We start from the raw sequence: 4,369 nt of genomic DNA, 5'->3' as shown, positions 1-4,369 counted from the left end.
TCACTTGATGTGAAGAGAAGATGTTGACATGGGTCGTGAGGCAGGGGCTGTATGAGAAAGCTTGGCAATAGGGGGGGCACTGAGTCAAGGACTGGCGAGGCTTGCGGGCCATGGCTCTGCACACACAGAGAGAGAGAGAGAGAGAGAGAGAGAGAGAGAGAGAGAGAGAGCTTCGTGGGGCTTTGGTTCACGAAGGAGAAAGAGGCTGCCTTCACTTGATGTGAAGAGAAGATGTTGACATGGGTCGTGAGGCAGGGGCTGTATGAGAAAGCTTGGCAATAGGTTGGCGAGGCTTGCGGGCCATGGCTCTGCACGATAGTTGCTTGAAGATGGAGCATAAGCAAAACGTTAAAGGGATGACGGGAGGAATCTTTGAAACAATCGATTTTTTTTTAACGGAGCAAGTAGTAGTAGTAGTAAAGATATGATCTTGATGTGAAGAGAAGATGTTGACATGGGTCGTGAGGCCGGGGCTGTATGAGAAAGCGTGGCAATAGGGGGGGCACTGATTCAAGGGCTGGCGAGGCTTGCGGGCGATGGCTCTGCACGATAGTTGCTTGAAGATGGAGCACAAGCAAAACCTTAAAGGGATGACGGGAGGAATCTTTGAAACAATCGATTTTTTTTTAACGGAGCAAGTAGTAGTAGTAGTAAAGATATGATCTTTAGTACAAAACTGTCGCTGAAACCTTGCCTGTCCGCTTGCTTTGAGCCCTGCTATCTCTACTAGAGACGTCTCTCTCTCACAAAAAACTCAACTCTCTCAAAGAGCGCGTGGAGGCGCGCGCTCTTTGAGAGATTTTTGTGTGTGTGTGTGTGTGTGTGAGAGAGAGAGAGAGAGAGAGAGAGAGAGAGAGAGAGAGAGAGAGAGAGAGAGACTCCACTTCAAATGAGTAATCTTTTGCAGCATCTATAGAGAGAGAGAGAGAGAGAGAGAGAGAGAGAGAGACTGTGGCTGTGCCTCCTTGCTCGAGAGTGCTGGCGCTTCCAGACCATCTTTGCAGCAGAGCAAACGGAGCCTTCACGGTGCCTTCTTTGATACGCCACCATGGTTCTCTCAAATGACATTGACTTGCTGCATCCGCCCGCAGAGGTGGAGAACAAAAAGCACAAGCTCAAGCGACTTGTCCATCATATTTCATGGATGTGAAGTGCCAGGGATGTTTTAGCATTACAATTGTGTTCAGCCATTCCTGTGGTCTTGTGCGGCAACTGTTCGGCGGTATTGTGCCAGCCGACAGGAGGCCGTGCTCGACTTACTGAAGGCCATTACTGAAGGCCACTCCTTCAGAAAGAAGGGTGATTGAGCATCTTACTTGTCAATTCCACATCTTCACCAGCCCCCTATGTACACCTAGTTCATCCTCCAAGCCGAGGAGTATCAGAGTTTCTTTATCGAAATCAGAGTTTATGCGAATCCACATTTTCGAGTGTTAGCTTTCAATGAGGGTCTCTTATGGACTTGATTGTAAAGTGTGAACAAAATCGGAATTTGAGCTTTTGAGGTTTAGTGTGGTTGATTACCAAAAAAAAAAGGGAAAAAGAGAGAGAGAGAGAGAGAGAGAGAGAGAGAGACTTTCTGATTCGAGAGTAGGGAGGCCGCCATGATGACAAGGTTGAAGACGAACAGGAAGAAGAGAGGTCACATCAGTGCATGCCACGGAAGAATTGGCAAGCTGCACAGGAAGCATCCCGGAGGTCGCGGTAATGCAGGAGGTATGCACCACCATCGCATTCTGTTCGACAAATATCACCCTGGGTACTTCGGGAAGGTAGGTATGCGCTACTTCCACAAGACAATGAAAAAGTTCTACTGTCCCATTGTGAATGTTGATCGTCTCTTCTCGCTTTTGTCCGACCTCTGCGAAGTCTGCTGCGGAAGGAAAGGGGCCCTTGTTGGATGTCACATAGTTCGGGTACTTCAAGGTGCTAGGTAAAGGCAATGCTCCCTCCACTCCTCTGGTCGTTAAAGCCAAGTTCTTCTCTAAGCTTGCGGAGAAGAAGATCAAAGAGGCTGGTGGTGCCATCCTTCTCACTGCTTGAGGTCAGATCTTCCCTTCTATTAACGTGTAGGCGGATGATGAGGCTTTTTTTGCTTCTCAATAAAGGATTTTTGTATGGGGACTTGCAGAGATGGGTTTTGATGTCCTAGCGATGATTGAATGTAGCCAACTTTCTCCTTATATTAAAAAAGAAGAAGAGAGAGGGAGAGAGCTCCACGACGAAGAGGAAGCAGTTGCGGCATAAGCAGCCATGACTGTAAGCGTCACAATGGTGGATGTAACAAGCACGGAAGAGGCCACACCAACCCCGTCAGGTGGGCGACATTTGCCCAAGGACAAGGTTGTCAAGCAGTTTCTTGTAAGGAACATTGTTGAAAAAGCTGTTCTGCAAGATGTGTAGGATGCTTGCGTTTATGATGGGTACACAGTTTCCAAGCTTTACGCCAAAATGCAGTACTATGTTTCATGCGCCATTCACTCTCACGTTATCCGTGTGAGATCCCGCACAAAATGAAGAGTTACGTTTGGGAGCCACAACAAAGGTTTAGACGCAAGGAGGATATCTAGAACCAAAATCAGCGTACCAATGTTCTTATTGTTAGGAAGTAGAGAGATGTCTAATTAGTGCAGAAGCTAGGAGAGGAAGAAGGCTCATGAATTTTGACTTCTATCATAGAACTCTTAGAAGACGCATACTACGAGCATTGCCATTGTGGTTGAAGCCATCAATTGGATGGACGTTGAGTGACTTTTGAGTGTTTTGGACGGGCTTGTATCTGATGTTTTGGAAATGTCTTTCTAAAGTTTTTTCCAAAGAGAGAGAGAGCGTAATTGGCTAGATTGGTTGAGAGCATGCACATCCCTTCCATGCAGAGCTCGCTGCCCAGTGATGGAGTCAGGCCCATTTTTGTGGAACTCTAGAAGAAGGTGGAGGTAGGGATTGTTGAACAAGGGCATCGGTGCATCACTCATTTTTTACGCGCGACCAGAAAGGCTGGTTTTTGAGAAAAGATTCCTCGACTGTGATCCTGAAATTGTGGAAGATGAACCTCATTCTCTCTCTCTCTCTCTCTCTCTCTCTCACACACACACACACACACACACACACACACACACACCCCAAACTCTTCATCTTTGTTCTCGTTGAAAGATGGGGTCGAGATGATTGCAAAGGCATTGCATAAGAGGTGATTGCCAAGCTATTGCATGCAAGTGGTGATTATTGTTCATGTCGACAATACCTTATGATCTTCATTACCTCTCCCACCCTTGGCCACAAAGTCCTCGTGATTGGGGCCTCCTCTTTTGCAACTCACCATGAAAACTCTAAAAGAGTCCATAGTCCATGAAAACTATTTTTTTCCAAAGTATGTGATGTGAAGGATATTTTCCCTTTCCTCTTCGTTATTCAAGTGTCATGATTATACGCTGAAAGATCTTTTTTGCGAGCTAGACAAAATGGAGTCACTCACTCAAAAAAAATTCTCCCCAATTTCAATAAGGTACAATCTAGCACCAAAGATTGCAAATACACATTGTTCATATTGGCTCCAACCTACCAATACGATCTACCAAATCTACTTCTTCTATAACTTCCCTACAAGCACTTGCCATAATATTATGTATTGAGAAACCCTCCTCCCCCCTCCACAACATTGCATGCGCACACACACACACTTTTACTTGTCCAAGCATCTACCATGGCTTGAATGTTGATGACCACAAGCCGTGATTGGAGGAGGGAGCATAACCTTGGATATTCAAGGAGTTAATATAAGGGTGGATGATTAAAGTCTCCGTAAGGAATTCTCTAGACGTTTAGAGACAAGATAGATAGATTGTAATATGTAATTTGATGCTAAATGTTTCTATTATGATTTAAGTTCTATGTATCTTGTGGGGTTTTCCTCTTTTCTATGATTTCCCGGAAAGGTTTGCTTGGAGTTTGGAATTCCTCATCGTGCAGTTAACCATGGCTAGGCACATAACCATTTATGGAGGACAATGTGGGCACAAGATTGTTCTTATGTTTGACGATAGCATCTATGCAATTTCTATCTCTTTTGTGATACAACATTATAAAATAACTAATGCATTCAATTTGCATCCATTAACTCTAATGGGAGAGCAGGTGAAGATAAAGGCTATTGAACTTGCTTGTGGTGAACAAATCTTCCTTCTCAATCATGGCCAATGTCAATTCTAGAAGGTTCGCATTGCTATTGAAAGCACACAAGGCATTGGAATGAAGGACACACTAGTAATAGTCCGATGGTCCCTCCAGAGTAGTTGGTATACTATATGCAATGCCTTCACAAAGCAGCCTACACATGGAACTCAAGCAAGCAAAGGATATCATTCAAGTT

At 44.9% G+C, this 4,369-nt stretch overlaps 2 pseudogenes; both read left to right on the top strand.

Moving 5' to 3' along the window:
* The first annotated feature begins 889 nt into the window (after positions 1 to 889).
* On the top strand, positions 890 to 1,307 carry LOC147435266 (small ribosomal subunit protein eS27y pseudogene; annotated as a pseudogene).
* Positions 1,308 to 1,604: 297 nt separating this feature from the next.
* LOC147435265 (large ribosomal subunit protein uL15x pseudogene) lies at positions 1,605 to 2,043 on the top strand (annotated as a pseudogene).
* The last annotated feature ends 2,326 nt before the right edge of the window (positions 2,044 to 4,369 follow it).

Source organism: Adiantum capillus-veneris, chromosome 18 (assembly GCF_014529385.1).
Source record: "Adiantum capillus-veneris isolate H3 chromosome 18, ASM1452938v2, whole genome shotgun sequence".
In the NCBI taxonomy this organism is placed as follows: Eukaryota; Viridiplantae; Streptophyta; class Polypodiopsida; order Polypodiales; family Pteridaceae; genus Adiantum; species Adiantum capillus-veneris.
This window is presented reverse-complemented; position numbering and strand designations above follow the sequence as displayed.